This window comes from Anabrus simplex, chromosome 2 (assembly GCF_040414725.1).
Source record: "Anabrus simplex isolate iqAnaSimp1 chromosome 2, ASM4041472v1, whole genome shotgun sequence".
In the NCBI taxonomy this organism is placed as follows: Eukaryota; Metazoa; Arthropoda; class Insecta; order Orthoptera; family Tettigoniidae; genus Anabrus; species Anabrus simplex.
In genome coordinates, this window is record NC_090266.1 from 1,143,083,578 (window position 1) to 1,143,106,988 (window position 23,411).

Sequence of the window (23,411 nt, forward strand, 5' to 3'; positions counted from 1 at the left end):
ATCGTAAAGTTGGGCTAGTTGCTCAAGAATTGTGTTTTCAGGGCTCGAAGCCCAAATCCTGTAAATACTGTAATTGTACCTTGTGGTCTTGCTACTCCGTACCTGCCATTCTTGTTATTTCTGAATTTTGGAAAGAAAATATAACCTTGTTAAATTTTACATTAACTTTGATTCCGTAGTTTGAGACCCGTTCACGCCCGCACCTTCTTTCACCTCTACCTACCGCTAAAACACGGTAACATTTATGATCATCAGCTTTTCGCAAAGGGAAGAGTTTACATTTTTAAAATATTCCCCAGGTGAGGCTCGAACTCACAACCCCGGCATCTCTCGGCTACTGTCTTATAAGTACCGTGCGCTAACCAATTGCGCCACTGGGGAATGCGGTTGCGGTTTGTTACCACAAACATAATAGCCGAAACTCTCTCGAAAATGCATACCGCATTCTTCCGACGAGTCAGCACCACTAACGTCATCCAGCGGCTCGCGGTTATATTATAACTATATACTTACAGCTCTCGTCTGCTGGTGCTGGCTACTATGACATAATACTTGTATCAGGGATCTCGAAATTTAACTTGTATATGAAAACGTGTCCGCCTCTGTGGTGTAGTGGTTAGCGTGATTAGCTGCCACCCCCGGAGGCTTGGGTTCGATTCACGGCTCGGCCAAAATTTGAAAAGTGGTACGAGGGCTGGAACGGGGTCCACGCAGCCTCGGTAGGTCAACTGATTATAGGTGGGTTCGATTTCCATCTCATTCATCCTGGAAGTGGATTTCCGTGGTTTCCCACTTCTCCTCCAGGCAAATGCCAGGATGGTACCTAACTTAAGGCGACGGTCGCTTCTTTTCCTCTTCCTTGCCTGTTCCGTCCAATCTTCCCATCCCCCCGCAAGTCCACTGTTCAGCATAGCACGTGAAGCTGCCTGTCGAGGTACTGGTCATCCTCCCCTGTTGTATACGCCGACCCAGCGTCTGAAGCCCCAGGACACTGCCCTCGAGGCGGTAGAGGTGGGATCCCTCGCTGAGTTCGAGGGAAAACATACCCTGGAGGGTAAACAGATTAAGGAAGAAAAAAAACTTAGAATCAATACTATTTCATATCTTCTTCTTGGTAAACTGTTTACCCTCGAGGGTTGTTTTTTCCCTCGACCTTAGCGACGGATCCCGCCTCAGTGTCCTGGAGCGTCAGACATCAGTTCGGGGGAGAGAATGACCAGTGCTTCGCCCAGGCGGCCTCACCTCCTATGGTGAACAGGGGCCTTGTGGGGGATGGGAAGATTGGAAGGGCCGGGCAAGGAAGAGGGAAGGAAGCGGCCGTGGCCTTAAGTGAGGTACCATCCTGGCATTTGACTGGAGGATAAGAGGGAAACCACGGAAATCCACTTCCGGGATGACTGAGATGGGAATCGAACCCACGTCTACTCAGTTGACCTACCGAGGCTGCGTGAACCTCGTTCCAGCCCTCGTACCACTTTCCAAATTTTGGCAGAGCCGGGAATCGAACCAGGGCCTCCGGGGTTGGCAGCTAATCACGCTAACCACTACACCACAGAGGCGGACCACGTTTTTCATATACAAGTCAAATTTCGAGATCCCTGATACAAGTATTACGTCATAGGAGCCAGCACCAGCAGACGATAGCTGTAGGTAGCTATAACCGCGAGCCGCTGGATAACGTTAGTGGTGCTGACTAGTCGGAAAGCAGCGGTATGCGTTTCCGAGAGCGTTTCGGCCATTATATTTATGGTAACCATCTACACGCAGGTTCCCCAGTGGCGCAATTGGTTAGCGCACGGTACTTATATGACAGTAGCCGAGAGATGCCGGGGTTGTGAGTTCGAGCCTCACCTGGGGAATGTTTTAAAAAGTAAACTTTTCCCTCTGCGAAAAGCTGATGATCATAAATACGTCTTTCAAAACTCAGATATTAATAACTGAACCATTTATTTGAATAATTTACATTATTTCCACGGCTCCCCTGTGGGATACCCGGTAAATACTATCGATATTTTGACACTCCACTTACGATTTACTCGACACACAAGTTACAGTGCAGTACGGAAAACCTTTTACAAAGTTACTTTTACTTTTGAAAATTAAAAATTAACTTTCTATCACCTCGTCCTCTTCCTTAGTACCTACTGAATTAGCACCATTAGTGAAAGGATTTTGAACCCACTGATACGTATTTGACACAGTTTTCGGAAGGTAAATAAGCACTGAACAGAGATGAGTATCCTTCAATTATGGAAAACCGAGCTCGATAGCTGCAGTCGCTTAAGTGCGGCCAGTATCCCGTATTCGGGAGATAGTAGATTCGAACCCCACTCTCGGCAGCCCTGAATATGGTTTTCCGTGGTTTCCCATTTTCACACCACGTAAATGCTGGGGCTGTGCCTTAATTAAGGCCACGGCCGCTCCCTTCCCACTCCTAGGCATTTTCCGTCCCATCGTCGCCATAAGACCTATCTGTGTCGGTGCGACGTAAAGCAACTAGCGAAGCCTGTAGAAAAGCTTAGGAGCGATGAAGACTGGTTGTGGATAGTTATTTGAATGAGATTTTCAGTGCTGTTTTCCTTAAGCGACAGCTCTAGGCTTTAGAAGTTGATCGGGCAAAGGGTGGGCAAACTTATACCGGGTAGGCAAAAAAAAAAAAATATGGCCCGGAAAATATTTATAAAACTGACGCGGAAGAGACCCTTGTTACTGAATAGGCAAACTACCCATCATAGGAAATGCCGAAAATCGTCATTTCGATGCACCAATCAGTTGCTGTCACATGTCTCCCGCATGCTCATCACGCAAAGAGCAAAATAAAACTGGCCCGGAAAATATTTATAAAACTATGGCTAAGATTTAATGGATTTAATGGATTTTATCGGGTAAACACCAAATGTGTCAGCAGAGATCTTTTACATACCGACATCGTACGACATCGAGTGTCCAATGGATTTTAATCCGCCCTTCAATAATGCGACTACCTCTGCCGGGTTTGATCCGGAGGCCGACACTCTACCACTGATCTTTAAGCAATAATTACAATTTGTGCAAAATATTTTGATAGAATGCGTCAATATCTATGTTAGAGTGTAATATTTTTAATTTAACTTGTGTGTCCGGCTCCATGGCTAAATGGTTAGCGTACCGGCCTTTGGTCATAGGGGCCGCGGGTTCGATTTCCAGCAGGGTCGGGAATTTTAACCACCATTGGATAATTTGGCTGGGTGTATGTGTCCTCTTCATCATCATTGCATCCTCATCACGACGCGCAGGTCGCCTACAGGAGTCAAATCAAAAGACCTGTAAACGGCGAGCCGAACACGTCCTGGGACACTCCCGGCACTAAAAGCGATTTCATTTTCTGTGTTCGACAGACTGAAGAGCTTTTAAGTTCTAGTTAGGTTTTTGTCACATACGACGTTATCTAATCAATAACGACGATATGATTTTACATATTAGGTGCCAAGCCCCGCCTCCGTGGTGTAGTGGTTAGTGTGATTAGCTATCAACCCCGGAGGCCCGGGTTCGATTCCTCGCTCTGCCACGAAATTTGAAAAGTGGTATGAGGGCTGGAACGGCGTCCTCTCAGCCTCGGGAGGCCAACTGAGTAGAGGTGGGTTCGATTCTCACCTTAGCCATCCGCGAAGTGCTTTTCCGTGGTTTCCCACTTCTCCTCCAGGCAAATGCCGGAATGATACATAAATTAAGTCGGCTGCCGCTTCCTTCCCTTCCAATCACCGCACATGGCTTCTGTTAGAGCATAGCAGGTGAGGAAGAATGGGCGATGTACTGGTCCTCCTCCCCAGTTGTATCATCCTCACCCAAGCCTCACGCTCCAGGAGGCAGAGGTGGGATCCCTCGCTGAGTCCGAGGGAAAACCTACCCTGGAGGGTAAACAGTTTAAGAAAGAGTGCTGCCAAGCCTATTCCTATGCTTCCTCCGACCAACCCGATCATAGCAGCGACACCTTCACACTATTCTTCACAGGCACTGGCAGCTTAAGGAAAGGTGTTACACTACCAAAGAAATTTGTCAAATAACTTTTATAATATACCTTTTATGAAATATCTGACACTATGATGGAGAGCCTCACCGCAGGAGAGTGTCTGTTCAAAAGGTGTTCATTCCTTCTTCTTCTTCTTCTTCTTCTTCTTCTCCTTCTCTTTATCTGGTTACCCTCTAGGGTCGGTTTTTCCCTAGTACTCAGCGAGGGATCCCATCTGTACCACCTCAAGGGCAGTGTCCTGGAGCTTCAGACTCTGGGTCTGGGCATACAGCTGGGGAGGATGACCAGTTACTCGCCCAGGCTGCCTTACCTCCTATGATAAACAAGGGCCTTGTGGGGGATGGGAAGTTTGGAAGGGATAGACAAGGAAGAGGGAAAGAAGCGGCCGTGGCCATAAGTTAGGTACCATCCCGGCATTTGCCTGGAGAAGTGGGAAACCACGGAAAACCACTTCGTGGATGGTTGAGGAGGGAATCGATTCCCCCCCCCCTACTCAGTTGACCTCCCGAGGCTGAGTTGACCCCGTTCCAGCCCTCGTAACACTTTTCAAATTTCGTGGCAGAGCCGGAAATCGAACCCGAGCCTCCGGGGGTGGCAGCTAATCACACTAACCACTACACCAGAGGTGGACAATTAAGACTATCCAGCAAAGAAAAATGAGCAATTTCTTCAAACCGTGCTAGATTTCAAGCTTTTAGGCTTCATAACATTGTTCATGAAATTTTTTAATTCGATTATCCGGAGTTTCGCATCACCGGATGACCCCTGGCACGGATAATCGAGTTCCTTTGGTTACATGGGTGGAAGTGTTACACGAATTCGTTTCGAAATCTCTCAACGCATATGTAAAATTTCACTTTTGGCCAGGGGCCGATGACCCAGACGTTAGGTCCTGTAAACAACAAGCATCATAATCATCTGGCTTTTACATGTTTTTCTCCCCCCTTAATATTACAGCGTTACCCTATACTAATAAAACATACCCTGGGTGTGTCAGAATGCTCTACCCCAGCTTCTAGGGATGATACAGGAGTCGGTATTGCCGTGCGGGTGAACTTGGATAGAGTGCGCGGTCAGGCAACACAGCGAGCATGGCTAGCGGTTAGCGTACGGAATAAACGTTTTGTTTACGAGGAGAGTTCTTATTGAGTACACGTTAGTGTTAGATTCCTACACTTGTCGTTAAACGTTATTTGTGTTGGCAAACACGTATAATACTGGACACTGGATATTTCTAGTTCAAACACTTCTCATAAAGAAGAAATCATTTGACAGAAGCATTCGTAAATTTCTACTTCGTTTTCGTGGCGCTGCAGTGCCTTCGAAAAAATACAGACCGGGCGAGTTGGCCGTGCGGTTAGGGGCGCGCAGCTGTGAGCTGGCATTCGGGAGATAGTGGGTTCGAACCGCGCTGTCGGCAGCCCTGAAGATGTTTTTCCGTGGCTTCCCATTTTCAAAGCACGCAAATGCTGAGGCTGTGCCTTAAATAAGACCACGGCCGCTTCCTTCCAATTCCCAGCCCTTTCCTATCACATCGTCGCCATAAGACCTATCTGCGTCGCTGCGACGTAAAGCCACTAACAAGAAAAGAGAATACATAACAAAGTTAGGTAAGAAACAGGGTTTGTTTTAAACAAGAAATAACGTATGTACAGTAAGCTAAGTTATTTTTGAATGTATGTACTTGAAAACTGCAGACAGTACCGGTATCACATGTGAGTGTAAGTGGCCTTGGTTTAACAGTTGGCCTAAAATGGCACTTTCATGCCTTATCTTTATCTCACGACTAATAGTCCCATAGCATAGCGTCAGACATCAGTTCGGGGGATACAATTGGGGAGAACGACCAGTGCTTCGCCCAGGCGGCCTCACCTCCTATGCTGAACAGGGGCCTTGTGGGGGATCGGAAGATTGGAAGGGATGGGCGAGGAAGAGAGAAGGAAGCGGCCGTGGAAATAATGAAAATTATGCCAATAAATGGTTCGTTATTGATCGTTGCCTACGCTATAATACAAGGCCTGGAAATAGGGCCCGAAAAACGCTATAGAAGTGGTCACACTGCAGTTCATTGGCGGGCCGCTAGGATCGCTAACTTGACCCCAGTTTACCAGGTTCGCGTCTTTAAACGTGTGTATAGAGTTGGTTGTGAATGTGCGTATTCTTGTGATAATAAGCACTCGCCGGTTCAATCATGGTTTATTGCTGTGTTGCTTATTGTCATTCACGACAAATTAAAGGTAGTGGAATTTCATATGGTTGCTTGTTGCTATATCTCGCAGAGGAGACAAGCCGGGATCTCTCTGGGTTCCTACAGAAAAATCGAGGGTATGCAGTAAACACTTCAGAGAAGAAGACTTTAGTATAAGTACATCTAAAAAGACGCTCCTGCCTAATTAAGTCCCTTCAGTTTTTACAGAGTTCCCCAAACACAAACAAGTCACTTTAAAAATGTAGGAAAGCTCCTAAGAAAAGACACCTTGAAAAAACGGACAGTGAAAATGAGTATATAAGAAATAAGAGAAAATGTGTGGAACAATCGGATTCTCCTGTGCCTGATAATACTGGAGAATCTGACCTGATAAATGTAGGCACCACAACAGTAGGTACACAGTTTTCTCCCGTCCTAAAATCAACAATACCAAAATACATTACTTGGAAATTAAGGAAGGAAATCAGAAGAAATAGAAAGCACGTGACAATTATTAAGAAGTTGCGCGTAAAAATTCGTGACTTGGAAACAGAACTTAGTAAGGTAAAGAAGGATCCCGGAAATCTTGCAAGTCGAGTTTCTAAAATTCAGAAGGAAGCTGAGGGAGGTAATATGAAAGCAAACTTTTTGTTAGAACAACTTCAGAGCTTTGGAAAAAAGAAATGTAAATACCAGGAGACTACAGTTAAAATTTGTGTGCTATTATCTTCAAGGTCGCCAACTGGTTATCGGCTTCTCAGAACACTCGATATTTTGCATCTTCCTCATCCAAGAACGTTGAAATCGTATGTTGGATACTCAAAAGGGGAGACCGGCATGACTTCGCTAACTAAAGCCCGATTACTGGTAGAAAAACTGTCGTTAGTGAACGATAACGAAAAGGTTGGTTCCCTTATAATAGATGAAATGTCCATAAAGCCGAAACTTATGTATGACAGGAAATTAGATATGTTTATTGGACTGAATGACATTGACATTGACGCTCTTGGAATCGAAGATAGGTTAGCCAATAAACTACTCTGCATTTTGATCAAGGGACTCTACATATTACAGAATACCGGTGTCTTTCTATATCACTTCATCCATTACAGGCTCACAACTTGCAAAATTAACCTTGGATGCGTTAAATGCTGTTGAAGAGTGTGGTTTCAGAGTGATCAGAATTGTTACCGACAATTCTCAGGTAAATGTTTGGATGTGCGAAATATTATGTGGAGGAAGCATTACGCATGAGATACAACATCCAGCTGATAAAACTAGGCCTCTGTTCCTAAGTTTCGATCCCAGTCACTTCATAAAAAACGTGCGATCCCAACATTTGTCACGAGACTTTTTTTGTAAACAATGCTATCGTGACCGGCGATCATTTGAGAGGTCTTTTCAAACTCCAGAAATCTTCAATTATGAAGCCGGTGAGGAAACTAACCAGAAAAGTAGTTTACCCTACAAATTTGGAGAAAATGAATGTAGCAAGAGCCAAAATTGTATTTTCCCCTGAAACAATCGCTGGTTTGAAGGATATGGAGGTGATTTGTCCCGAGAGCATTAAAGACAGGAACAGTTTAAAAGAAACAATCTCTTTCATGGAGCATTTTATGAAGTGGTTCGATGCCCATGATGTCTGCAACACCTCGTATGGGTCATATTCCAGGAATGAGAACAAACTGGCATTTTTCAGCATTGAAGATGATCGCCTCAGTTGGTTAATAAATGATTTCCTGTCATATATCAAGAACATTCAAACGCATCCACAGAAAGAGAAAAGATTCACGAGGGAAACGTATCAGGCGTTGGTCTTGACTACCCAATCCACTGTGGCCTGCGTAAAATACCTCATAAGTATAAATTTTCATTATGTCTTGACGAGGAATCTAACAAGCTATGATATCGAGCTTTCCTTTAGCCACCTACGACGCAAAGCGGGATACATTGACAATGGACGCAAGGTCATGCCTTAAAGCAATCGAAACAAGGCTTCATACAAGAATTATTGCGGCTTCAAAACATGGCAATGTTGAGCTGAGGGATGAAAATAAGATCCGCAATGTACGAACCAGTTTACTACAACCAAGAATGTGCCAGATGGATGAAAGACATAGAAGGAATGAAAGTCGCGATGATGTGCAAATTCCGCAGCTTCCTGAACACGTAATGTCTATCATTGCAAAACCGTTGCAAGGTAAATTACATCAGATCTGTGTGAACAATACTTTTTTATTTAAGTGTTCGCTAGTACATACATATGATTAATTTGTTTCAGATTCAACAGCCACAATACCTGGTATTTCTCTAGCTATGGTAGCAGGATACTTAGTGCGTGTGGCAGAAGAACAAACAGACTGTGAAGACTGTTTAGAACATATCACTTCTCCAGCCAGTGAAGTCCAACATTGTGTCTTATTCGCTTTCAAGATCGAGGAGCCCTCAGATACCCGAAATCATCGTTTGTGGCTCTTCTGCAGTGCATGACGGAATTTGTTACCTCTGCTGTGCAGTATTTACCCCGACGACAGTTACTAAAAATGTGTACGTTTCTTCTGAAAACCAGGTTCATCAGTGAAATTAAGTGTAGAGAGTGTAAAGACGACAAACTACCTCTTTTTCTACTCCAAAAATTTCTGAGACCTCTATTAGACAACATTGCTTCGAGCCACTCAAGTAGAAGTGAGAAAGTTTTGAAACTCGATAAGAAGCCCCTGAGTAGGAAAGTTTTAAAAATGTAGACACCTACAGAATTCAGCTCTCTTTATTTAGGATATAATTTACTTATAGACATACACGTCCGACTCGTTGGCTGAATGGTCAGCGTACTGGCCTTCGGTTCAGAGGGTCCCGGGTTCGATTCCCGGCCGGGTCGGGGATTTTAATCGCTTCTGATTAATTCTTCTGACTCGGGGACTGGGTGTTTGTGTCCGTCCCAACACTCTCCCCTTCAAATTCAGACAACATACCACATTACAAACCACCACAGAAACCCGCAATAGTGATTACATCCCTCCATATAGGGTTGGCGTCAGGAAGGGCATCCGGTCGTAAAACAGGGCCAAATCCACATGTGCGACCCCACAGGTGTGGGAAAAGCGGTAGGAAAAGAAGAAGAAGAAGAATAGACATACACGGCCATGCGAACACAAGGGGGCAACAGCGCGATCCTAGTGGCTGAACGGTGAACTAAGCTGGCACCCGTTTTCATTAGTGCATTTCAAGGCCTTGTATTATAGCGTAGGCAACGTTATTGATATCTGAGTTTTGAAAGACATATTTATGATCATCAGCTTTTCGCAAAGGGAAGAGTTTACATTTTTAAAATATTCCCCAGGTGAGGCTCGAACTCACAACCCCGGCATCTCTCGGCTACTGTCTTATAAGTACCGTGCGCTAACCAATTGCGCCACTGGGGAGTCCGTTTGGTGTTTGTTACCACAAACATAATACCCGAACTCCCTCGAAAATGCATACCGCAGCTTTTCACAAGTCAGCACCACTAACGTCATCCAGCGGCTCGCGGTTATAACTACCTACAGCTATCGTCTGCTGGTGCTGGCTCCTATGACATAATACTTGTGTCAGGGATCTCGAAATTTGACTTGTATATGAAAAAGTGTCCGCCTCTGTGGTGTAGTGGTTACCGTGATTAGATGCCACCCCCAGAGGCCCGGGTTCGATTCCCGGTTCGGCCAAAATTTGAAAAGTGGTACGAGGGCTGGAACGGGGTCCACGCAGCCTCGGTAGGTCAACTGAGTAGAGGTGGGTTCGATTTCCATCTCAGTCACCCTGTTCTGAAATCTTTCAAAAATAGAAAAGCACCAGGGTTAGACAACATAAATATGGAGTTGTTCAAATATGGTGGGATCATTCTTAAATTTAGAATGTTACATTTAATTAATCTTTGTTGGAAAAGAAGAAATATACCCGAAGAATGGAGAAAAGCTAAAATAATGTCACTTTTCATCATCATCATCATCATCATCTGTTTACCCTCCAGGTTCGGCTTTTCCCTCGGACTGAGCGAGGGATCCCACCTCTACCGCCTCAAGGGCAGTGTCCTGGAGCTTCAGACTCTTGGTCGGGGGATACAACTGGGGAGTATGACCAGTACCTCGCCAAGGCGGCCTCACCTGCTATAGTGAACATGGGCCTAGTAGGGGGATGGGAAGATTGGAAGGGATAGGCAAGGATGAGGGAAGGAAGCGGCCGTGGCCTTAAGATAGGTACCATCCCGCCATTTGCCTGGAGGTGAAGTGGGAAACCACGGAAAACCACTTCGAGGAAGGCTGAGGTGGGAATCGAACCCGCCTCTACTCAGTTGACCTCCCGAGGCTGAGTGGACCCCGTTCCAGCCCTCGTACCACTTTTCAAATTTCGTGGCAGAGCCGGGAATCGAACCCGGACCTCCGGGGGTGGCAGCTAATCACGCTAACCACTACACCACAGAGGCGGCCATGTCACTTTTCAAGAAAGGAAATCGAAGTTTTTGCAGTAACTATCGAGGAATAAGTTTATTAAATGTTGGCTATGGTCCGCCTCTGTGGTGTAGTGGTTAACGTGATTAGCTGCCACCCCCGGAGGTCCGGGTTCGATTCCCGGCTCTGCCACGAAATTTGAAAAGTGGTACGAGGGCTGGAACGGGGTCCACTCAGCCTCGGGAAATCAACTGAGTAGAGCCATCCTGGAAGTGGTTTTCCGTGGTTTCCCACTTCTCCTCCAGGCGAATGCCGGGATGGTTCCTAACATAAGTCGGCTGCCGCTTCCTTCCCATCCAATCACCGCACATGGCTTCTGTTAGAGCATAGCAGGTGAGGAAGAATGGGCGAGGTACTGGTCCTCCTCCCCAGTTTTATCATCCTCATCCAAGCCTCACGCTCCAGGAGTCAGAGGGGGATCCCTCGCTGAGTCCGAGGGAAAAACCTACAATGGAGGGTAAGCAGTTTAAAAAAGAGAGCTGCCAAGCCTATTCCTATGCTTCCTCCGACCAACCCCATCATAGCAGCGACAACTGCACACTATTCTTCACAGGCACTGGCAGCTTAAGGAAAGGTGTTACACTACCAAAGAAATTTGTCAAATAACTTTTATAATATACCTTTTATGAAATATCTGACACTATGATGGAGAGCCTCACCGCAGTAGAGTGTCTGTTCAAAAGGTGTTCATTCCTCCTCCTTCTTCTTTTTCTTCTTCTTCTTCTTCTTCATCTTCTTCTCTTTATCTGGTTACCCTCCAAGGTCGGTTTTTCCATAGTACTCAGTGAGGGATCCCATCTCTACCACCTCAAGGGCAGTGTGCTGGAGCTTCAGACTCTGGGTCTGGCGATACAACTGGGGAGTATGACCAGTACCTCGTCCAGGCGGCCTCACCTGCTATGCTGAACTGGGGCCTTGTGGAGGGATGGGAAGATTGGAAGGGATAGGCAAGGAAGAGGGAAGGAAGCGGCCGTGGCCTTAAGTTAGGTACCATCCCGGCATTCGCCTGGAGGAGAAGTGGGAAACCACGGAAAACCACTTCCAGGATGGCTGAGGTGGGAATCGAACCCACCTCTACTCAGTTGACCTCCCGAGGCTGAGTGGACCCCGTTCCAGCCCTCGTACCACTTTTCAAATTTCGTGGCAGAGCCGGGAATCAAACCCGGGCCTCCAGGGGTGGCAGCTAATCACGCTAACCACTACACCACAGAGGCGGACTCAAACATTTCTCATAAAAAGAAATCATTTGACAGAAGCATTCGCAAATTTCTACTTCGTTCTCGTGGTGCTGGAGTGCCTTCGAAAGAATACAGACCGGGCGACATGGCCGTGCGGTTGGGGGCGCGCAGCTGTGAGCTGGTATTCGGGAGATAGTGGGTTCGAACCCCACTGTCGGCAGCCCTGAAGATGTTTTTCCGTGGCTTCTCATTTTCAAAGCACGCAAATGCTGAGGCTGTGCCTTAAATAAGACCACGGCCGCTTCCTTCCAATTCCTAGAACTTTCCTATCCCATCGTCGCCATAAGAAATATCTGCGTCGCTGCGACGTAAAGCCACTAACAAAAAAAGAAGAATACATAACAAAGGTAAGAAACAGGGTTTGTTTTAAACAAGAAATAACATATGTACAGTTAGCTAAGTTATTTTTGAATGTGTGTACTTGAAAACTGCAGACAGTACCGGTATCACATGTGAGTGTAAGTGGCCTTGGTCTAACTGTTGGCCTAAAATGGCACGTTCATGCCTTATCTTTATCTCACGACTAATAGTCCCACAGGGGAGCCGTGGAAATAATATAAATTATGCCAATAAATGGTTCGTTATTAACATCTGAGTTTTGAAAGACATATTTATGATCATCAGCTTTTCGCAAAGGGAAGAGTTTACATTTTTAAAATATTCCCCAGGTGAGGCACGAACTCACAACCCCGGCATCTCTCGGCTACTGTCTTACAAGTACCGTGCGCTAACCAATTGCGCCACTGGGGAATGCGGTTACTGTTTGTTACCACAAACATAATAGCCGAAACTCTCTCGAAAATGCATACCGCAGCCTTCCGACGAGTCAGCACCACTAACGTCATCCAGCGGCTCGCGGTTATATTATAACTATATACTCACAGCTCTCGTCTGCTGGTGCTGGCTACTATGACATATTACTTGTATCAGGGATCTCGAAATTTAACTTGTATATAAAAACGTGTCCGCCTCCGTGGTGTAGTGGTTAGCGTGATTAGCTGCCACACCCGGAGGCCCGGGTTCGATTCACGGCTCGGCCAAAATTTCAAAAGTGGTACGAGGGCTGGAACGGGGTCCACGCAGCCTCGGTAGGTCAACTGATTATAGGTGGGTTCGATTTCCATCTCATTCATCCTGGAGGTGGATTTCCGTGGTTTCCCACTTCTCCTCCAGGCAAATGCCAGGATGGTACATAACTTAAGGCGACGGCCGCTTCTTTCCCTTGCCTGTTCTGTCCAATCTCCCCATCCCACCGCAAGTCCACTGTTCGGCATAGCACGTGAAGCTGCCTGTCGAGGTACTGGTCATCCTCCCCAGTTGTATACGCCGACCCAGCGTCTGAAGCTCCAGGACACTGCCCTTGAGGCGGTAGAGGTGGGATCCCTCGCTGAGTTCGAGGGAAAACATACCCTGGAGGGTAAACAAATTAAGGAAGAAAGAAAAGTTAGAATCAATACGATTTCATATCTTCTTCTTGGTAATCTGTTTACCCTCGAGGGTTGTTTTTTCCCTCGACGTTAGCGACGGATCCCGCCTCAGTGTCCTGGAGCGTCAGACATCAGTTCGGGGGATACAACTGGAGAGAATGACCAGTGCCTCGCCCAGGCGGCCTCACCTCCTATGGAGAACAGGGGCCTTGTGGGGGATGGGAAGATTGGAAGGGATGAGCAAGGAAGAGGGAAAGAAGCGGCCGTGGCCTTAAGTGAGGTACCATCCTGGCATTTGCCTGGAGGATAAGTGGGAAACCGCGGAAATCCACTTCCGGGATGACTGAGATGGGAATCGAAACGACTTCTACTCAGTTGACTTAACGAGGCTGCGTGGAGCTCGTTCCAGCCCTCGTACCATTTTCCAAATTTTCGCAGAGCCGGGAATCGAACCAGGGCCTCCGGGGTTGGCAGCTAATCATGCTAACCACTACACCACAGAGGCGGACCACGTTTTCATATACAAGTCAAATTTCGAGATCCCTGATACAAGTATTACGTCATAGGAGCCAGCATCAGCAGACGATGGCTGTAGGTAGTAATAACCGCGAGCCGCTGGATAACGTTAGTGGTGCTGACTAGTCGGAAAGCTGCGGTATGCGTTTCCGAGAGCGTTTCGACCATTATATTTATGATAACAAACTACACGCAGGTTCCCCAGTGGCGCAATTGGTTAGCGCACGGTACTTATATGACAGTAGCCGAGAGATGCCGGGGTTGTGAGTTCGAGCCTCACCTGGGGAATGTTTTAAAAAGTAAACTTTTCCCTCTGCGAAAAGCTGATGATCATAAATACGTCTTTCAAAACTCAGATATTAATAACTGAACCATTTATTTGAATAATTTACATTATTTCCACGGCTCCCCTGTGGGATACCCGGTAAATACTATCGTTATTTTGACACTCCACTTATGATTTACTCGACACACAAGTTACAGTGCAGTATGGAAAACCTTTTACAAAGTTACTTTTCATCATCATTATCATCATCTGTTTACCCTCCAGGTTCGGCTTTTCCCGCGGACTCAGCGAGGGATCCCACCTCTACCGCCTCAAGGGCAGTGTCCTGGAGTTTCAGACTCTTGGTCGGGGATACAACTGGGGAGAATGACCGGTACCTTGCCCAGGCGGCCTCACCTGCTATGCTGAACAGGGGCCTTGTGTAGGGATGGGAAGATTTGAAGGGATAGGCAAGGAAGAGGGAAGAAGGCGGCCGTGGCCTTAAGTTAGGTACCATCCCGGCATTCGCCTGGAGGAGAATTGGGAAACCACGGAAAACCACTTCCAGGATGGCTGAGGTGGGAATCGAACCCACCTCTACTCAGTTGACCTCCCGAGGTTGAGTAGACCCCGTTCCAGCCCTCGTACCACTTTTCAAATTTCATGGCAGAGCCGGGAATCGAACCCGGACCTCCGGAGGTGGCAGCTAATCACGCTAACCACTACACCACAGAGGCGGACACAAAGTTACTTTTACTTTTGAAAATTAAAAATTAAAGTTCTATCACCTCGTCCTCTTCTTTAGTACCTACTGAATTAGCACCATTAGTGAAAGGATTTTGAACCCACTGATACGTATTGGACACAGCTTTAAGAAGGTAAATAAGCACCGAACAGAGATGAGTATCCTTCAATTATGGAAAACCGAGCTCGATAGCTGCAGTCGCTTAAGTGCGGCCAGTATCCAGTATTCGGGAGATAGTAGATTCGAACCCCACTCTCGGCAGCCTTGAATATGGTTTTCCGTGGTTTCCCATTTTCACACCACGTAAATGCTGGGGCTGTACCTTAATTAAGGCCACGGCTGCTCCCTTCCCACTCCTAGGCCTTTTCCGTCCCATCGTCGCCATAAGACCTATCTGTGTCGGTGCGACGTAAAGCAACTAGCGAAGCCTGTAGAAGAGCTTAGGAGCGATGAAGACTGGTTGTGGATAGTTATTTGAATGAGATTTTCAGTGCTGTTTTCCTTAAGAGACAGCTCTAGGCTTTAGAAGTTGATCGGGCAAAGGGTGGGCAAACTTATACCGGGTAGGCAAAAACAAAATGGCCCGGAAAATATTTATAAAACTGATGTGGAAGTGACACTTGTTACTGAATAGGCAAACTACCCATCATAGGAAATGCTGAAAATCGTCATTTCGATGCACCAATCAGTTGCTGTTACATGTCTCCCGCATGCTCAACCCGCGAAGAGCAAAATAAAACTGGCCCGGAAAATATTCATAAAACTATGGCTAAGATTTAATGAATTTTATCGGGTAAACACCAAATGTGTCAGCATACATCTTTTACATGCCGACATCGTACGACATGGAGTGTCCAATGGATTTTAATCCGCCCTTCAATAATGCGACTACCTCTGCCGGGTTTGATCCGGAGGCCGACACTCTACCACTGATCTTTAAACAATAATTACAATTTGTGCTATATATTTTGATAGAATGCGTCAATATCTATGTTAGAGTGTAATATTTTTATTTAACTTGTGTGTCCGGCTCCATGGCTAAATGGTTAGCGTACTGGCCTTTGGTCATAGGGGCCGCGGGTTCGATTTCCAGCAGGGTCGGGAATTTTAACCACCATTGGATAATTTGGCTGGGTGTATGTGTCCTCTTCGTCATCATTGCATCCTCATCACGACGCGAAGGTCGCCTACAGGGGTCAAATCAAAAGATCTGTAAACGGCGAGCCGAACACGTCCTGGGGCACTCCCGGCCCTAAAAGCGATTTCATTTTCTGTGTTCGACAGACTGAAGAGCTTTTAAGTTCTAGTTAGGTTTTTGTCACATACGACGTTATCTAATCAATAACGACGATATGATTTTACATATTAGGTGCCAAGCCCCGCCTCCGTGGTGTAGTGGTTAGTGTGATTAGCTATCAACCCCGGAGGCCCGGGTTCGATTCCTCGCTCTGCCACGAAATTTGAAAAGTGGTATGAGGGCTGGAACGGCGTCCTCTCAGCCTCGGGAGGCCACCTGAGTAGAGAGGGGTTCGATTCTCACCTTAGCCATCCTCGAAGTGCTTTTCCGTGGTTTCCCACTTCTCCTCCAGGCAAATGCCGGAATGGTACCTAACTTAAGTCCGCTGCCGCTTCTTCCCTTCCAATCACCGCACATGGCTTCTGTTCAGCATAGCAGGTGAGGCCGCCTGGGCGACGTACTGTCCCTCCTCCCCAGTTTTATCATCCTCATCCAAGCCTCACGCTCCAGGAGTCAGAGGGGGATCACTCGCTTCGTCCGAGGGAAAAAGCTACCCTGGAGGGTAAACAGTTTAAGAAAGAGAGCTGCCAAGCCTATTCCTATGCTTCCTCCGACCAACCCGATCATAGCAGCGACACCTTCACACTATTCTTCACAGGCACTGGCAGCTTAAGGGAAGGTGTTACACTACCAAAGAAATTTGTCAAATAACTTTTATAATATACCTTTTATGAAATATCTGATACTATGATGGAGAGCCTCACCGCAGGAGAGTGTCTGTTCAAAAGGGGTTCATTCCTTCTTCTTCTTCTGCTGCATCTTCTTCTTCTTCTTCTTCTTCTTCTTCTTCTTCTTCGTCTTGTTCTTCTCTTTATCTGGTTACACTCCAGGGTCGGTTTTTCCCTAGTACTCAGCGAGGGATCCCATCTGTACCGCCTCAAGGGCAGTGTCCTGGAGCTTCAGACTCTGGGTCTGGGGATACAACTGGGGGGATGACCAGTTACTCGCCCAGGCTGCCTCACCTGCTATGATAAACAAGGGCCTTGTGGGGGATGGGAAGTTTGGAAGGGATAGACAAGGAAGAGGGAAAGATGCGGCCGTGGCCATAAGTTAGGTACCATCACGGCATTTGCCTGGAGAAGTGGGAAACCACGTAAAACCACTTCGTGGATGGTTGAGGAGGGAATCGAACCCCTCCCCCACTACTCAGTTCACCTCCCGAGGCTGAGTGGACCCCGTTCCAGCCCTCGTAACACTTTTCAAATTTCGTGGCAGAGCCGGAAATCGAACCCGGGCCTCCGGGGGTGGCAGCTAATCACACTAACCACTACACCAGAGGCGGACAATTAAGACTATCCAGCAAAGAAAAATGAGCAATTTCTTCAAACCGTGCTAGATTTCAAGCTTTGAGGCTTCATAACATTGTTCATGAAATTTTGAATTCGATTATCCGGAGTTTTGCTTAACCGGATGACCCCTGGCACGGATAATCGAGTTCCTTTGATTACATGGGTGGAAGTGTTACAGGAATTCGTTTCGAAATCTCTCAACGCATATGTAAAATTTCACTTTTGGCCAGGGCCGATGACCAGACGTTAGGTCCTGTAAACAACAAGCATCATCATCATCTGGCTTTTACATGTTTTGCTCCCCTCTTAATATTACAGCATTACCCTATACCAATAAAACATGCCCTGGGTGTGTCAGAATGCTCTACCCCAGCTTCTAGGGATGATACAGGAGTCGGTATTGCCGTGCGGGTGAACTGGGATAGAGTGCGCGGTCAGGCAACACAGCGAGCATGGCTAGCGGTTAGCGTACGGAATAAACGTTTAGTTTACGAGGAGAGTTCTTATTGAGTACACGTTAGTGTTAGATTCCTACACTTGTCGTTAAACGTTATTTGTGTTGGCAAACACGTATAATACTGGACACTGGATATTTCTAGTTCAAACACTTCTCATAAAGAAGAAATCATTTGACAGAAGCATTCGCAAATTTCTACTTCGTTTTCGTGGTGCTGCAGTGCCTTCGAAAAAATACAGACCAGGCGAGTTGGCCGTGCGCTTAGGGGCGCGCAGCTGTGAGCTGGCATTCGGGAGATAGTGGGTTCGAACCGCACTGTCGGCAGCCCTGAAGATGTTTTTCCGTGGCTTCCCATTTTCAAAGCACGCAAATGCTGAGGCTGTGCCTTAAATAGGACCACGGCCGCTTCCTTCCAATTCCTAGCCCTTTCCTATCACATCGTCGCCATAAGACCTATCTGCGTCGCTGCGACGTAAAGCCACTAACAAGAAAAGAGAATACATAACAAAGTTAGGTAAGAAACAGGGTTTGTTTTAAACAAGAAATAACATATGTACAGTAAGCTAAGTTATTTTTGAATGTATGTACTTGAAAACTGCAGACAGTACCGGTATCACATGTGAGTGTAAGTGGCCTTGGTCTAACAGTTGGCCTAAAATGGCACTTTCATGCCTTATCTTTATCTCACGACTAATAATCCCATAGCATAGCGTCAGACATCAGTTCGGGGGATACAATTGGGGAGAACGACCAGTGCTTCGCCCAGGTGGCCTCACCTCCTAAGCTGAACAGGGGCCTTGTGGGGGATGGGAAGATTGGAAGGGATGGGCGAGGAAGAGAGAAGGAAGCGGCCGTGGAAATAATGCAAATTATGCCAATAAATGGTTCGTTATTAATATCTGAGTTTTGAAAGACATATTTATGATCATCAGCTTTTCGCAAGGGGAAGAGTTTACATTTTTAAAATATTCCCCAGGTGAGGCTCGAACTCACAACCCCGGCATCTCTCGGCTACTGTCTTATAAGTACCGTGCGCTAACCAATTGCGCCACTGGGGAATCCGTTTGGTGCTTGTTACCACAAACATAATAGCCGAACTCCCTCGAAAATGCATACCGCAGCTTTTCACAAGTCAGCACCACTAACGTCATCCAGCGGCTCGCGGTTATAACTACCTACAGCTATCGTCTGCTGGTGCTGGCTCCTATGACATAATACTTGTATCAGGGATCTCGAAATTTGACTTGTATATGAAAAAGTGTCCGCCTCTGTGGTGTAGTGGTTACCGTGATTAGATGCCACCCCCAGAGGCCCGGGTTCGATTCCCGGTTCGGCCAAAATTTGAAAAGTGGTACGAGGGCTGGAACGGGGTCCACGCAGCCTCGGTAGGTCAACTGAGTAGAGGTGGGTTCGATTTCCATCTCAGTCATCCTGTTCTGAAATCTTTCAAAAATAGAAAAGCACCAGGGTTAGACAACATAAATATGGAGTTGTTCAAATATGGTGGGATCATTCTTAAATTTAGAATGTTACATTTAATTAATCTTTGTTGGAAAAGAAGAAATATACCCGAAGAATGGAGAAAAGCTAAAATAATATCACTTTTCAAGAAAGGAAATCGAAGTTTTTGCAGTAACTATCGAGGAATAAGTTTATTAAATGTTGGCTATGGTCCGCCTCTGTGGTGTAGTGGTTAGCGTGATTAGCTGTCACCCCCGGAGGCCCGGGTTCGATTCCCGGATCTGCCACGAAATTTGAAAGTGGTACGAGGGCTGGAACGGGGTCCACTCAGCCTCGGGAGGTCAACTGAGTAGAGGTGGGTTCGATTCCCACCTCAGTCATCCTGGAAGTGGTTTTCCGTGGTTTCCCACTTCTCCTCCAGGCGAATGCCGGGATTGTTCCTAACTTAAGGCCACGGCCGCTTCTTTCCCTCTTCCTTGCCTATCCCTTCCAATCTTCCCATCCCTCCACAAGGCCCCTGTTCAGCATAGCAGGTGAGGCCGCCTGGGCGAGGTACTGGTCATACTCCCCAGGTGTATCCTCCGACCAAGAGTCTGAAGCTCCAGGACACTGCCCTTGAGGCGGTAGAGGTGGGATCCCTCGCTAAGTCCGAGGGAAAAACCGAACCTGGAGGGTAAACAGATGATGATGATGATGAAATGTTGGCTATAAAATATATGCTAATATAATAAATAATAGACTTAAAATCATTGCACACAATCTCTTATTGGAAGAACAATGTGGATTTAGGAAAGGCAGATCCTGTACAGATAATATATTTTGCCTCAAACAGATACTGGAGAAGAGAAGAAAATTTTACTTGAATACTTATGTCGCTTTTGTCGACTATGAAAAGGCTTTTGATAGGGTAGATAGAGAACAGTTATGGAATATAATGGTAAAAAATGGATACCCTAAACATCTTATTCAAGTTATCCAAAGTCTGTACAAAAGGACGAGAATTGTGTTAGATTTAGGATACAAACTAACGGAAGAAATATTAATTAAATCAATGTGTACGTCAGGGATGCAGCCTCTCTCCAACACTATTCAATATGTATATAGATGAAGTAATCAGAAATTGGAAACGAATTGTGCACTCTGGAATAAAATTGAACACAAACACATACATATATGCTCTTTGCAGATGATCAATTTATCTTGCAGGATGATGAAGATAAACTCCAGAAATCAATACATCAGTTAAACACCATTTGTAAAAGTTATAATCTTCGGCTATCCACAACAAAAACCGAAGTTATGGCATGGCAAGGGAAATAACCTATCAGAGCGAAGATAGTAATCGACAATCAACCAGTAGAACAAGTCACAAATTTTAAGTACCTTGGTTGTGAAATATCTTTTAATGATGATGACGAGGTGAAGAAGAAGCTTCATCGATTTCAATATATGTGTGGGACAATTCGCCGAACACTGAAAGGAAAAGTAAGAGAAGATACTCAACTTAAATTCTATAAGACTATGGCTGTACCAACTTTGCTATATGGAAGTGAGACATGGGTAGATAAAATAAGCTATAGGAATAAAATACAATCATCTGAAATGAGATTCCTAAGATCAGTGAAAGGATACTCCCTAAAAGATAAAATACGAAATGAAGAGGGAAGAAAAAAATTAAATATATTCTCAATGAATGAAAGAATATTCCAAAACAGGATAAATTGGAAAAACCACGTTCTGAGGATGGATAACGACAGAATCTCAAAACTTGCCCTGGAATACCATCCTACAGGAAGAAGAGATATTGGTCGTCCTATGAAGAGATGGAATGAAATCTGAGGTCGGAACAGGCTATTAGAATAATCCATGAAGAGGAAGTAAGTAAGTAAGTAAGTAAGTCATCCTGGAAGTGGATTTCCGTGATTTCACACTTCTCCTGCAGGCAAATGCCGGGATGGTACCTAACGTAAGGCCACGGCCGCTTCTTTCCCTCTTCCTTGCCTATCCCGTCCAATCTCCCCATCCCCCGCAAGGCCACTGTTCAGCATAGCGTCAGACATCAGTTCGGGGGGTACAATTGGGGAGAACGACCAGTGCTTCGCCCAGGCGGCCTCACATCCTATGCTGAACAGGGGCCTTGTGGGGGATGGGAAGATTGGAAGGGATGGCCGAGGAAGAGAGAAGGAAGCGGCCGCGGCCTTAAGTGAGGTACGATCCCGGCATTTGCCTAGAGAAGTGGGAAACCACGGAAAACCACTTCGTGGATGGTTGAGGAGGAAATCGACCCCCTCCCCCTCTACTCAGTTGACCTCCCGAGGCTGAGTGGACCCCGCTCCAGCCCTCGTAACACTTTTCAAATTTCGTGGCAGAGCCGGAAATCGAATCCGGGCCTCCCGGGCTGGCAGCTAATCACACTAACCACTACACCAGAGGCGGACAATTAAGACTATCCAGCAAAGAAAAATTAGCAATTTCTTCAAACCGTGGTAGATTTCAAGCTTTGAGGCTTCATAAAATTGTTCATGAAATTTTGAATTCGATTATCCGGAGTTTCGCTTCTCCGGATGACCCCTGGCACGGATAATCGAGTTCCTTTAGTTACATGGGTGGAAGTGTTACACGAATTCGTTTCGAATTTTTTTTTTTTTTTTTTTGCTAGTTGTTTTACGTCGCACCGACACAGATAGGTCTTATAGCGACGATGGGATAGGAAAGGGCTAGGAGTGGGGAGGAAGCGGCCGTGGCCTTAATTAAGGTACAGCCCCAGCATTTGCCTGGTGTGAAAATGGGAAACAACGGAAAACATTTTCAGGGCTGCCGTCAGTGGGGTTCGAACCTACTTTCTCCCGAATACGTTTCGAAATCTCTCAACGCATATGTAAAATTTCAATTTTGGCCAGGGGCCGATGACCCAGACGTTAGGTCCTGTAAACAACAAGCATCATCATCATCATCATCATCATCATCATCATCATCATCACTTTTGACCCTCATAACGTGAATAACTAATGACCATTTGTATTATACAGTACAGTTTTCGATACAGCGGATACTAACGGAGAAATCTGACTTTTACATGTTTTGCTCCCCCATTAATATTACAGCGTTACCCTATACTAATAAAACATACCCTGGGTGTGTCAGAATGCTCTACCCCAGCTTCTAGGGATGATACAGGAGTCGGTATTGCCGTGCGGGTGAACTGGGATAGAGTGCACGGTCAGGCAACACAGCGAGCATGGCTAGCGGTTAGCGTACGGAATAAACGTTTAGTTTACGAGGAGAGTTCTTATTGAGTGCACGTTAGTGTTACATTCCTACACTTGTCGTTAAACGTTATTTGTGTTGGCAAACACGTATAATACTGGACACTGGATATTTCTAGTTCAAACATTTCTCATAAAGAAGAAATCATTTGACAGAAGCATTCGCAAATTTCTACTTCGTTTTCGTGGTGCTGCAGTGCCTTCGAAAAAATACAGACCGGGCGAGTTCGCCGTGCGGTTAGGGGCGCGCAGCTGTAAGCTGATATTCGGGAGATAGTGGGTTCGAACCCCACTGTCAGTAGCCCTAAAGATTTTTTTCCGTGGCTTCCCATTTTCAGAGCAGGCAAATGCTGGCGCTGTGCCTTAAATAAGGTCACGGCCGCTTCCTTCCAATTCCTAGAACTTTCCCTTCACATCGTTGCCATAAGACCTATCTGCGTCGCTGCGACGTAAAGCCACTAACAAAAAAAAGAAAAGAATACATAACAAAGTTAGGCAAGAAACAGGGTTTGTTTTAAACAAGAAATAACATATGTACAGTAAGCTAAGTTATTTTGGAATGTGTGTACTTGAAAATTGCGGACAGTACCGGTATCACATCTGAGTGTAAGTGGCCTTGGTCTAACAGTTGGCCTAAAATGGCACCTTCATGCCTTATCTTTATCACACGACTAACAGTCCCACAGGGGAGCCGTGGAAATAATGCAAATTATGCCAATAAATGGTTCGTTATTAATATCTGAGTTTTGAAAGACATATTTATGATCAT

At 46.0% G+C, this 23,411-nt stretch overlaps 5 non-coding genes across 5 annotated transcripts; 2 read left to right on the forward strand and 3 right to left on the reverse strand.

Annotated features, from left to right (window-relative positions):
* Positions 1-291: 291 nt before the first annotated feature.
* On the reverse strand, positions 292-381 carry TRNAI-UAU (transfer RNA isoleucine (anticodon UAU)). Its single transcript is given in 2 exon segments — positions 292-327; positions 344-381. It is a non-coding gene; the product is annotated as a tRNA-Ile (tRNA).
* Positions 382-1,769: 1,388 nt separating this feature from the next.
* On the forward strand, positions 1,770-1,859 carry TRNAI-UAU (transfer RNA isoleucine (anticodon UAU)). Its single transcript is given in 2 exon segments — positions 1,770-1,807; positions 1,824-1,859. It is a non-coding gene; the product is annotated as a tRNA-Ile (tRNA).
* Positions 1,860-9,529: 7,670 nt separating this feature from the next.
* Positions 9,530-9,619, reverse strand: TRNAI-UAU (transfer RNA isoleucine (anticodon UAU)). Its single transcript is given in 2 exon segments — positions 9,530-9,565; positions 9,582-9,619. It is a non-coding gene; the product is annotated as a tRNA-Ile (tRNA).
* Positions 9,620-14,060: 4,441 nt separating this feature from the next.
* TRNAI-UAU (transfer RNA isoleucine (anticodon UAU)) lies at positions 14,061-14,150 on the forward strand. Its single transcript is given in 2 exon segments — positions 14,061-14,098; positions 14,115-14,150. It is a non-coding gene; the product is annotated as a tRNA-Ile (tRNA).
* Positions 14,151-18,883: 4,733 nt separating this feature from the next.
* On the reverse strand, positions 18,884-18,973 carry TRNAI-UAU (transfer RNA isoleucine (anticodon UAU)). Its single transcript is given in 2 exon segments — positions 18,884-18,919; positions 18,936-18,973. It is a non-coding gene; the product is annotated as a tRNA-Ile (tRNA).
* Positions 18,974-23,411: the final 4,438 nt, after the last annotated feature.